The sequence below is a fragment of the Dipodomys spectabilis genome, unplaced genomic scaffold (assembly GCF_019054845.1).
Source record: "Dipodomys spectabilis isolate Male_0828 unplaced genomic scaffold, ASM1905484v1 ptg000125l, whole genome shotgun sequence".
NCBI classification, from domain to species: Eukaryota; Metazoa; Chordata; class Mammalia; order Rodentia; family Heteromyidae; genus Dipodomys; species Dipodomys spectabilis.
In genome coordinates this window covers 21,369,344-21,383,010 of record NW_024870802.1, presented here as the reverse complement: position 1 = coordinate 21,383,010, position 13,667 = coordinate 21,369,344, and positions in this window count along the sequence as shown.

The window sequence follows — 13,667 nt, the reverse complement described above, 5'->3', positions numbered from 1 at the left end:
GCTCTTTCCCAAGTTTTCCTTCCCATCCCCACCCACAAGATGAAGAGTTCATTTCCCAAATAGGATCTAGTGAGCATCACTGTTGTATTTGTACACCCTTTGTTCTATCTTTCCTGTGCCCCCCCCCCCCCCGCCTTGCCCTCTCAAGGACAAATAAACAAACAAATGAGACAAAAAGAAAAGACAACCAAAACAGCAATAACAACAACAAAAAGCTCTTGTTTCCTTTTCTTAGAGTTCATGTCGTAAAATATTATTTTATATGATCATATACACATAGCTATTGAGACTTTGTGATCACTCCTATGCATCTTCTTCTTTGGTTTCACTGCTCAGGGCTAGTGCTCTGCCACTTTGAGTCACAGCTCCACTTCTGATTTTCTGGTGGTTAATTGGAGATAGGAGTCTCATGGACTTTCCTGCCTGGGTTGGCTTTGAACCATGATTCTCAGATATCAGCTGTCTGAGTAGCTAGGATTACAGGCATGAACCACCAGCACCAGGCTTAAGAGCATTTTCTTAAGTTCAGGCCTGACTTCTCTGCTCTCGTTTTTTAAAGCGGATCTCAGGCCTCTTCAAGTGAGTGTAGTTAATGCCCACCATCCTCAGCTTTGAGTTTCGTGTTCTGACCTCACACTACACTCCAGTCCTAGTCCCCAGAAGCCCAGTGGATAGTTTCCCTGGTGTTCACTCCACTTTATCACTTCAAAAATTTTGAATGTCAGGAACTAGTGTTATCATCACAATTTGTTCTTATCTCCCCAATAACTCTCATGATTCTTCCTTCTAACATTACTGCTCTCACTTACCCTGACTTAAAGCCATGAAATTATTTCAGTGCATATATATTTTTCCTGGAGTTATAATATAACAGAAAGACATTGAATTTGGAATCACAGGGTCAGGAAAAATATACAGTTTTACCACATTTTAGCAGTATGGACTTAGGAAGTTTCTTAATACCCCCAGGTCTCATAATTCTCAATTGTAAAATGAGATCATTTAGTACCATACCAAAAAAAAAAAAAAAAAAAAAAAAGGATTGAGCAGCAATGCAGCCCCACCACTGTGTTGATGAAGTAAGGAAGGTTCTTAAACTCAGCACTACTAGTATTTTGGACCTGATAATTCTTGGTTATGATTTTGGTCTGTGCGTTAGCAGCATCCCTGGTCTTTGCTCTTTAGATGCCAATAAAAATGCTCCCAGTTGCAGCAATCAAAATTGTCTTCAGACATTGCCAAACATCTCCAGGAGGACAGGGTTAGACCTGGTGAAGCCATGGTGCCTCTCTGTCTGGTTCCTTCAGGGATTACCAGAGATGATGAAGAGAAAGCAGGTGGTGCAGTTCTTGACCTGTGACACCATTTGCAAAATATAGATGTCTGCTCATTCATGATGCTCTGTCATTGGGAGATATTCTCTGAAACCACAGGGGGTGGGGGGGAGGGGGGGAGGGAGGAACATGTTTAGAGGAAAATGGTTTTGTCCTAAATTACAGGTTCTCAAATAACACTTTTGGATTTAAACAACACTAAAAGAAAGGTTTTATATCACATTTGATTTCTCCATGTATTGTCACTGGCCTCAAACCTCACATTCCTCATGTATAGATTTCTAAAATTATTATAGTTTCATGATTTTACTCTCTCTCTTCTTCCGCATCTATACAACTAACCTTTGTCATGTTGTTTGGACCCAACAGTCTTTCTACCAGAAAGTCTGTTGGTTCCTATTTCCCATATTTTTGTTTGTTTCTTTGTTCTCTTGCTCTTTTCTAAAGCATACATTAGCTGTATGTTTTGTTTTTATTTTGAGACAGGGTCTCTTCTTCATATAGTTCAGGTTGGTCTTGAACTCACAATTCTCCTGCCTTAGCCTCCTAAGTGTTGGGACTACAGATGTGTATCATCACACCTGGCTTGCTATTTCCCATATTTACTCCATTGAAATGGAACCTACTTGCCTGTCAATAAGTCTTCTTTCATCCTGTCAACTTATCTAGCCTTCATTATTGTGTCTACTATAACTGAAGTCAATAACCATTGTGGTTGGCTAAGCCAACATCTTAATCCATGAAATTGGTTATTTCTAGCCTAGGTGCTGCTGTGTAATTTGAGCATTCTCTGACATATCTAAGGCTCTTCTGACACTATACCTAGAGTAGAAGTACATGTTTGTGTGGAGAACAGGAAGCAAAGAAAAGTTACTAGTCTTTCAATCACATGTGAAATACGAATAAGAGAATGTAAATTTCTCATGGTCTGGCTCACAGACTTTCAAACCTACTGTCTCTTAATCTCATGGTACATGACACAGGATTTAATAGTTTTAATAACGTGCAGCTTCATTTTCTAGTAAATGTGCAAGCTTATTCACCCCTGTTTTGGGTCGACAGCCTTCACCCCGGGTCATTCGCAAGCCAGAGCCGGCCACCATTGTCTATTCCCACCAGTCCAGCTGCATCAGCGACAGAATCCAGATGCCAGTCTCAGTCTCGCTCTGGTTCTAGTGTGTAATCACCAGGTGCCAACTACAGAATGTATTGTCTCTGCTCTAGGATGTTTCCCCTGGCTACATGACAGTGATAAGATATATTGATCTGGCTACGTGCTAGATATAGAATGTATTGTCTCTGCAGTAGGATGTTTCCCTGGCTGCAAGCCAGCCATAGAATGTCCTGCCCTGGCTGTCTGCTATCTCCAGGGTCCAGCTGTGACTATAAAGATTTCCTGTCCCAGCCCCTTCTTCTGCCTTTGGACTCCTGGCACTATATTTACCTCTAAGGCTGCGAGAGCAGTTTGCTACTCTCTATCTCATGAGAGATAGCCTATCAGTCTCTAGCTGACTTTAAACTCTTCTTTCTTCTCTGTGACTGTGTGTCTGAGTGGTTTTCTGGGTCAGTGCTTACAAAATGTACTCAAAATCTCAAATTTCTACCTGGTGTTTTCTGAAGAACCTATTTGGTTTTATGTTTTGGCTTCTCTAGACTTTATTTGGATGAAATTATTTATTTAGCCAAATACTGGTGGCTCTCATCTGTAATCCTAGCTACTCCAGGGGCTGGGATTTGAGGATTGTGGTTCAAAGCCAGCCAGAGAAGAAAAGCCTGAGACACACAATAGAACACCTTACAATAAGAAAAGGAATGTGATCATTTTGTTTCAAACAAGAAACAGCTTTAGATAAATGAAGTATCCCCTGACCGGAAGAGTTCAGAAGAGAAATAGAATGTTTGCAAGCAAAGCTATTTTGTAAGTGAGACTGAGGCTCTTTCTTGGATTATTTTAATTAGCAAATAGGAAATCAGTATGGGCAGGAGAAACTGCAGGTGATAATATTTACAGTGGGAAAGTACAAAGTAGATTTAGGTGTAAATAAATAAACCATTTTGATGAGAAGAGAGAAAATCAATAGGACAAAGTGACTAAAGAGATATGAAATGGAAGAGACAGGCAACACATATGTGTCTCCAGACAGAAGGAAGTTGATCATTAACAGCTTGTAAATGATTCAATGCTGGATGTAGAACTCCAAGTGGGATCAAAATACCCAGCTCTCTGTTGGAAATTTGAGACAGGAGCCAAAGGAAAAAGCCCAGATTAGAACTATGGTTTGAAAATCCTTAAGGCCTGAGCGGTGAGATAAAGCTAGAGCAGCAGGGCCAAAGACTGGCCTTCTGGAAATGCCTGTGATGCCTACTGGGGGAGATAAGAGAGATGCACAGCTGACCACTAAGCAGGATGGAGCCAGTGCCACACAAGTTCTCTAAGAGTGATTACTACGGAGAGAAGGGAGAGAGCTGGACACCAGCAATGGGGAAACACTCACTCTCAGGGGAAGAGAGTGATCCTGAGCCAGCTCTGCTTTCAGCCAGACCACTACTATAGCCATTTGAAGAGATGGATGGCTCCCACTGGCCCACATACTTGGTAACAACAGAGTTAGAGTGGAGACTGATTACACCTGTTGGAAAGAAGGACACGGTTATGTTTGAGGCTGGTCTCTCTTTTCTGATTCTCTGTGCTGATCTTAATGAACTGATTAGCGAGTTTCTTCTTTACTTTTATTTGTTTTAATAAATGTTGCGATTGCAAATTGAGGAAAATGTTTTATCAGGATAAACCCAAATGCAACAGATAAGGTATTCAAGACTGAGAATGTAGCTCAGTAGTTTAGCATGTGCCTAGTGTGAACAAAGCCCTGAATTGAATTGCCAGCAACACACACACACACACACACACACACACACACACACACACATGGTATCCTCCAAGGAAATGAACAGTGGATAAATTATTTAATTAGTTTCTGTGCTATGAATAAATCGTAAGTGCTATGCAAATTGTACAGTGTGTTGTTTATTTAAAAAAAAATTAAGCAGTGTACTACAGCATGATCTCTCTTCTGCAGAGTAACATATTTATACACATTAATTTGTTATTGTGGTTATAAGTAATACTGTGATAACACCCGTATATTAGTAAAGTATAATTCATCTCAAGAAACGGGAGGTAATGCTCAAAGAATTTCTTGCAATGTAAATAATAACTATCAGTTGCATTTTATTTCAGTAACATGGGAAGATTTAAACATAGTCTGAAAAAGTGCTGCCTTGTTTTACTTAAAAAACAAAAAAATGGACGTTGATCCTCAGGAAAACTTATCTATTACTCCCAAAGCACTGGATGTGAGTCTGAGATCCTCTGACCACGGTCCATTGATGTGTGCAGGTCTGGCCTTGTCTGCCTGTCCCACCATCCTGTGCCCTCAGTGCTTTTGCCTCTCTTTGGAAAGCTCTTGTCTCATTTAGTGAAAAACTCAACTTCAAAGTCAGTGTTCAGGCCAGATCATGTTGATCACATCTGCAACCCCAGTTACCTGGGAGGCAGAAGTCAGAAGGATTATGATCTGAGGCCAGCGTAGGCAAAGTTAGCATGAGATCTCTGAAAAACAGAAAAGCAAAGAAACAAAACAAAAGAATTGGGAGTGTGCCTCAAGTAGTAGAACACTAGCAAGCACACCCCATCTGAAGTCCACCCCATTCCCAGAGAATCTTCAGAAAATATTCCATTCAAACTCAGTCTCACCTCCATTACTCTTCACCAAATACCTTGTTTTCTTCAGATGTTGATGGCAACTTGAATTGATTTCATGTTGCTTCCATTTGTTTTGCTTGACTCTAAGCTAAACCTCCATGAGAACAGGAACACTGCCCACACATCACCATTGTGTCCTCCCATACCTAGCACAGAGTCTGATGTATATTAAAGAATCAATTGTTAGATGAATGAATGAATGAATGAAGACAAAGGATTGAAGACATAGAAGTCCCTGAGACAGGCAAGGAAGACACTTCAATTTTCTATGTGGAATGATTGTGTATCCTAAACTTAAACTATATTCCAAAGTTATGTGGATGATTGGAGACCTAAATATTCCAAGTCTAGTCCTCTTCCAGCTAGTAGAAATGGGATCTATTGTTGTTGGGAAATGCCTGTGAAGCTAAAAAAAAAAAAAGTCACTTTTCTCTTGGTGAAGGATTTATTAATGTTTGGGGGTACAAATAAAACACAAGAAATAAGAAGAGTATGGGAAAGAATGTCAACTGACTACAAAGCATGTGCTATTAATACTAGTTATGGTTATATTAAAACCATATTAAAGGAATTCCATGTAACCTCATTTTAAAAATATAGGCTTTGGGCCAAGAATATTATGACCATCTATTTTGGAATTAGAAAAGAAACCAAAATATTTCTCCCCAAATATAAAGTATTGCTGAGATGCAGCCTGGAGCTGGAACTTGCTACATTGCTCAGTCTTGCCTCAAACCCTCTATCCTCCTGCTTCCGCCCTCACTGCCCTCAGTGTTTGTTTCTGTGGAGTTGTTTACTTTCTGTGGAGTTGTTTACTTTCCACGGAGGGTTCAGTCAGGACTGTGTAGTGGCTTGTTTGAGGGGTAGTTCCTCACCAATGGGCTATTGGCCAGAGGAAGCTTTAATGGAGCATCTCCCCTCATTTTCAGTGTTGTTGTCCTGTAAAACCCAGCTATGAACTTAGGAAAGTTGAAAAAATTCAGATCTTTCCCTCTCTCCCTCCTCATCAAGCTGTAGAGGGCGTATGCTGTAGTATGGAATTTCATGTCAGTATAATTTGTGGAGGGGAAGGGGAAAAACAAATCGTTTAAATAGGGATACAGGTGCACCCATTGCAACAATGAGATGTACAAGTCGTTATGTAGAAAAATGAACTTTACAACTTTGGGCGGGGGGAGGGAGGGAGAGATGGGAAGGGATGGGAAGGGGAAACAAAGGAGGAGGCAACAATGCTTGATAAGAAATGTACTCATTATCTTGCCCATGTAATTGTAACCCCTCTGTACAGTATTTTCACAATAAAAAATAAATAAAATTTTTTAAAAAATAATGTACTTTCACAATAAAAAAAATATATGACCATATAAGATGATGCTAAACGACATGAACTCCAAGGCATGGAAATAAGGTTTTGTTGTTGTTGTTATTAATGTACTATGTGATTTCTTTTTTCTTTTGTGTGTTTTTTTCCTATGGTTTATCCCCTGTTGTTAGTGTATTTGATTTTGGTATCCTGGATATTGTTTATACGTTTATCTGAATTAGGGAAGGGAAGGGGAACAGCAAAATGGTGAGACAAAGGACCAACCAAGGCAACAGTGATACTCACAAGAAAATGTTGGAAATGAACTATATAACATGGAGTGGGGAGGAAAATGGGATGGAGGGAAGTGGGAGAAAAATGAGGGAGGGTAACAAGTTGAATAAGAAATTGAACAAGAAATGTATTCATTACCTTACTCATGTCCCTGTAACCCCACTGTCCATCACCTTGACAATAAAATTTTGTTTTTTAAAAAAAGAAATGATTCTAACTATGCACACAAGTACATTGGATAGCCCATTATGCATGGAAGTGGGCTTGTGAGAAGAGGGCGCTATTTCAGACTCAGTGGAAAGGAATTAATATGGATGGTGAGCGCTAGCTCTAAAGTCCCTTCCAATTGTTCCTGCTTCTTCAGTTTACCCATGTCAATTCAGTCCAACTACACAAAGTTGAGACTATGACAATGAGCAAGCTAGATATCATTTCTGCCTTCATAGATCAGGAGCCAGTAAGTTAGAGAGAGGGCCCAAGACTTAACAAAGACTAAATGGTGACATATGCACTTGATTTTCCTCTTGGAATGTCACTTTGACACAAAAATCAGCAATTTGTAATGAACACACAAATAAAGGACTTTCTTAAGTGTTGCCAAAATAGACTTTTCAAGTTTCTGTTTCCATGAAATAACTATCAAATACATTTGAAATGGCACCACATTTTCAGCTCCCACTGAATTCACTTTGGTGTTCTTTCATCTCCTCTCTCATTATCTGTTACATTTACCTATTTGTTGTTTCTTCTCTTATTTAATAGAAAAATCCATATGTACTACTTTTATTAGATTTATAAAACAATAGATTTTCTGACTTGTCCATGATTCCTTGGGACATTCCCCTAAAGCTGATTTCCAATACAATAGTGTGTGTAATTATTCATCATGGTACCAGCTTGTAACCTATAGCAGCCATAACAGCACATTTTTTTGTCTTTTCATTAGTCCCACATTAGGTCTACAGTACACTCATTATTTATACAATCATATATTTTCAAATCATCTCAGCTTTAACATTTCCAAGTAGCGTGGCTCATTTCAACTCTTATTTATTTGAAGTTGTCAATAGTTGTCTCAGCAACAGTGAGACATTCTTTTTGATTTTTGCAGTTATTTCATGGCTGAATTGAAAGAATACAATGTTCTGATAATATTGTACAAGTTCTTCCTCTCTCTGAGTCAGTTGCCACATCTGTAAAATTAGAGGATGAATTCAATTAGGGCTTAAACTCCTATCTCATGGAGCAGTTTTAGATAGCAGGCGAGTTTCTATTGACCCTTGAAGCATTTACTACATTAAAGCATTTAAATCCATTGATAATTTCTTAATGGGGAGGGTTTTAATGACACCCCAGATTTCTGGCTTCTCTTAGAAAAATCCCAGTCTGAGTTCCTTGGGTTAATCTGGTTTTAGCAGTTATCTGCTTTAGTTGTATGTAGTTCTCTATTCAGAGATAACAAGGGAGAAAGTAATGCCTGATCATTTCTTCCCTTCTGATGGCTCTGAGAATGGTCATGCTCCATGCCTGTGATGATGAAAGGCAGCAGGAAATTTGCAACCAAGTCAGGAAGGGAAATCTTTTTAGTGCCTTAGGAAACCCTGTGGAGAAACAGAAGAAAGCAGAACTTGCTGCACGTAGCTTTCCTTACCATTGACGATATGGTCTTTTATTGTTCAGTATCTTTCACAATGTTAACCAAATTGTCTGTTTGGGCAGTACTTAATTCAGGGCCTTATACTTGCCAGGGGAGTGCTTTCAAGCCATGCTCTCAGCTCTTTTTGATTTGATTAGTTTTCTAATAGGTCTATGTTTTTGTCCAAGCCAGCCTCAACTGTTATCCTCCTATGCAGCTGAGATGGCAGGCATGAGCTTCCAGGCCTAGGGTTTTTTTCCTTCTTTTGGATCTATAATTACTTCATAATAAAAGTTTTTAGAAAAATATTTATTTGGCATAAAGTAGAAATCAAATAATACTAATTATAAAAAAATTTCATTTAAAAGTAAGCCCAGTATGCATATTTGTCTCAGGTGTGTTTTGCTAGGATATATATATATGTATATATATATGTCTGTATATATATATTTAGAGAGTATATATATATATATCTATATATATATATAGATATATATATATATAGAGAGAGAGAGAGAGAGAGAGAGGAGGGGAATTAGTGAAGGACAAGATGGTGTAGCACAACCTTTGATTCTCTGATCCTACAGTTGCTTCTATTTGGTAAATTTAGGACAAGGAGTGTGTGTGTGTGTGTGTGTGTGTGTGTGTGTGTGTGTGTGTGTGTGATGAAGGAGAGTCTTACTTTTGTTTGAGAGAGAGAGAGAGAGAAGCACAGTGTATCCCAAGCTGATTTTTGTGGATGTGACTTTTAAACTGGACACCTGCTAAGTTTCTATTGGGCCACCTCAATCCATATAGCTTCATATAGCTTTGACTGTGGTACATGTGTAAGCAGGTACATTCCCTGCCCCCATCTCTTGGTAAAATATCCACCAGAATAAACATAAGAGCCTGACTTTTGTCAGTCTTCCCACTTACAGCTTGGCGCTGAGAAAACTTCCTAGCACTTGGAAGGTTCTGTCAATATTTATAAAAGGAAGTGCTCAGGGTAAGCAGTTACCTCTGGAAAGGGTCCATAATGATTAACAAAGCAAATTATTATTTGAGAGAGCAAGCCAAGCACCCTAATGTAATATAATTATGTCTTCTGTTACTCAGCAGAAGGAAAATCAGTTTAAGTTGCTTGGGCATGAATATTATTTTGTTTAAATTCTCTTAACAGGTCTTGTTAGGAGTATAGTTAGGCTTCTAAATTTCTTTTTTTTTTTACTTATGCAAAAAGGATAAATATATATCCCATGCTGTAGTGAAGCAAGTTATAAAGCTTGACCAAGAGATAATAAAGAACTTGTTTCTTTGACTGAGTAAAACCGGGCTTTAAAAATTCACTTAGAGGGGCTGGGAAGGTGGCTCAGTGGTAGAGTGCTTGCCTTGCATGCCTGAGGCCCTGGGTTCGATTCCTCAGCACCACATAAGCAAAAAGAAAAAAAAAGCCGGAAGTGGCGCTGTGGCTTAAGTGGTAGAGGGCTAGCCTTGAGCTGAAGAGCTGAGGGACAGCGCCCAGGCCCCACAACCGGACCAAAAAAAAAAAAAAAAATTCACTTAGAAATTAAGGTTTCTCACTCCAGCCAGGGTTGAGAAAGGTGGCAGAATACTACCCCCTCGCGTTTGTTTCTGGAACTCTTGACCTTAGACTGGGCGCCTCCTAAGAGCTGAGTCAACAAGGAGCAAACACTCAAAATACTCAACCCAGGCTATCTAAGCCTTTTCCTTACTTCTACTAATTAACCGTCTCAAAAATTATGATGTGTAGTTTGTAAACTACACATAGATAATGGGAAGGAAGACATGATCCAGCCACTTTTAAACACTTTACTCAACAAAAATGAGGAAAGGCTAGATCTCTCCAGATCTGAGAAATATATGAATCATTTAAAAAATTCTCATAGATTTTTTCCCATCATTATCTCCTGGATTCAACTTAAATCACTGTTGCTGATTGACTATATATAAAAAGGAGCAAGAGATCAGTAGCTCACAGCTGTAATACTAGTTACTCAGGAGGCTTGAGATCTGAAAGATTATAGCTCAAAGCCAGCCTGAATAGTAAAGACCATGAAGCTGTATCTCCAAATAATCAGTAAAAAGTCAAGCTAAAGGTATGGCTCAAGTAGTAGAGAGCCAGCTGAATAAGCAAGCTGACCAAGCAGTAGGCCCTGAGTTCAAAACCCTAGTACCAGAAAAATAATAATAAAAGGTTAGGCATGAACTCCAAATCGGTTGTTTAGACTTTACAGGACAATGAAATATACAAAATGTACATGTTAAATACAAGTAAGTCTATCATCTGACAGTATTTTAATAACTTTAATGAACAGCAATGTTGTGGTACGCACTTAGAAACATACATGAGTTACTCACCACATGCTGCTTGTTCTACCAAGGAGGTAAACAATAAGCAAGATACAAGGAAAGTATCTAGCATGTCAGCTAAAGGTAAGTGCTGTGAAAACACAATGATCAGATGACCAAGGAGAAGAATTAATTGTCTGTACTTTACTGTACATCTACAACTGCTCTTCAAGATAAAATACTATGATGAGAAAGTTTGCTATTCAGTATGCAGCAGAATACAATCCACGAATTCATGGGTTTATTTTTGCTCTTTGCCATTCTGTTCCTTGGTGAACAGAAATATTCATAATAATAAAGTTCAGGAAGCACAAAATCCAAGTAATACAGAAAACTAGGGGGAGATTAAGGAAATTTAATCTTCTTCATCCAACTTTGACTTCCAACCAATGAGCTGGCTGGGGTCATTGAGAGAACAAAGATTGGGGATATTTCCTGGTCCTGCATAAACTCATGAAACAAATATCTCACAAGCATTGTAGTCCAAGGCAAGCCTGGGCAAAAAAAGTTAGCAAAACCCAATCTCAATCAACAAGACAGGAATGGTCATCTGTACATCTGTATACGGAATGGTACAGCTGTAATACCAGCTCTGCAGAGGATCACAGTCTAAGACAAGCCCAGCAAAAAACACGAGACCCTATGAGAAAAATAATTAAAGCAAAATAGAGCTGTAGGTTAAGGCATTGTTCAAGTGGTAAAGTGTCTGCACGGCAAGCGCAAGGCCCTGACTTCAAATTCCAGTACCTGAAAGCAAAACAAAACAACAAATAAAGTTGTTATTTGTGCAAGCTTTTCCTGTAATGCTGAGCACAAGGCCAGAAATGCAGCCTGTACACAGCCTGCCAATTTGTGGTCTAGCAGGGCCATACTTGGCCAGAGAGGGCTTTGCCTAATGAGCCCAAAGAAGCTGTAAACTCCTTTTTATTGAGTGCTTTTATGATCCTGTCATGGTGGTACATGTCTGTAATCCAGCACTGGGTAGGGATGCTGAGGCAGAATTGGGAGTTCAAGGCCAGTCTGAGCTATATAGCAAGACCCAATTTATTTTTGAATATGTTTTTTATTGTAAAAATACTGTACAGAGGGGTTACAGTTACATGAGCAAGGTAATGGGTACATTTCCAATCAAGCATTGCTGCCTCCTCCTTTGTTTTTCCCTTACCATCCCTTCCCTCCCTCCTCCACAACTACACTCCCCAGCCCAGCCTAAATTGTAAAGCTTGTTTTTCAGCATAGTGTCTTGTACATCTCGCATAGACCCAATTTAAAAAATGATTATTTTACCAGGTACTGAAATAAGGAGGTCAAGTCTGACCAGCACCATATTGGCCACGTGGTGGATTATAGGTCTGGCATATTGTCTTCATGCTGGGGGAAGGAACTCCCGCCCCCCCCCATCACCTGCCTTCCAAGTTATGGGCGTGCCCAGACCCCTGGAGGCAGGGCATGCACTTGGCTGATAGGTTACTGAATCTGTCAGTCCAGTGCCTGGTGCTGGGGCCCAATCTTAATGTTAGGACCCAGTGAGCCTACGTGACTCCACCCTGGTTAAACATCCATCTTCTTGTTTACAAGTTCAGGAAAAATGTGGATTGCAAGTTTCTGATAACAGAGCCTTGAGGCCAGGTGGACACATGTCAGGCAGTAAGGAGCACAAATGTAACAGCCCTCTACCAAGGAATGCAAATCCTACCTCCCTCCCAGCCCCCCACCCCCCCACCCAAACCCACGCACCAAAACTGACCAAAGTGGTAGTAGGCTAGTTTAAACTACGGCTTAAACTGTAACCTCTTTGGTCACCTGCGTGTGATCCGACACGACTGTGCAATTTTGTACGAGTGTTGCAATGTTGTTGGTCACCTGAGTGTGGCCAGCCTAAACTGCCTGGCCTGGTCCCTATAAAAGTTAGCCGTGCAGCTGGGCGGCCCTGGCGGTCAGTCTGTTTCTAGATGCTTGGCACGAAATATAGCTTTGACTTTCGCTTTGTTTCAGACTCGTTCCTTTGATCAGGAACCCCAATATTGGGGGCCACCCCAATACCTGGGACTGGGAATTTCCTGAGGATCTGTCCCCTGCGCCGAGCTATTTAGGCCCGGACCAGCCTAGCCGCCAGGACTCCATGCCACGTGTGTCTCCGTGATCCTGTCCTGTGTCCTGTCTCCTGGCTCGTCTCCAGTCATCATGGAGTCCCAATTCAGCTCTCCGTTGGAGCTGAGTTGGCTTGTTTGTGTCGTTTTGCTCTTTCTTTCCTCTTTAGCCTGTTTCCTAGCTGTGTTATGTGTATTTGGGTGCTGCAGGCCTTTGTAACAATGGTGGCCTACAGCCTGTTAACTGTATCATAAAGACTCCAATATTCTACATTTGAAAAGTTGGCTTCTGGGATGATTTACCTTACAACAGTACAAGTGGGAGACTGAGTTCTGAGGATCACTGTTCAAGGCCGTCCGGAGCAGGAAAGTCGGCAAGACCTCTTATCTCCAACAACTACTTAGAAAAAGCTGGAAATGGAGCTGTGGTTCAGTGGTGGAGCACTAGCCTTGAGCAAAAAGTGTCCAGACCCCCAAGTTCAGGACCAGCACACACACACACACACACACACACACACACACACACAATTATCTCACACCTCTATCATTTGGTTCATAAGATCCCAATGATTCCTACACATGCAAAGAGCTCTGTTCTCCTTTACATTTTGGATAATTTAGACCACTTGGAATTAGCTAATTTACCTAGGAATACCACCTATGAAAAGATGCTTACTTCTTGGGCAACTTTAAGCTATTGTGTCAAGAAAAATGTGTAACTTGAAAGTAGACTGCTAATAATTTCAAAATATAACTTAAAACTTATAAAACCTATTCTGTGCTTTCAGTACCAATGTATTTCTAAACTCATTTATGAGTCCAGTAAACACTGCATAGCTTTAAAGGCCAAGTAAGAGGAATTAAAAAGCAATGACACTATTATTCCCCTAAAGCA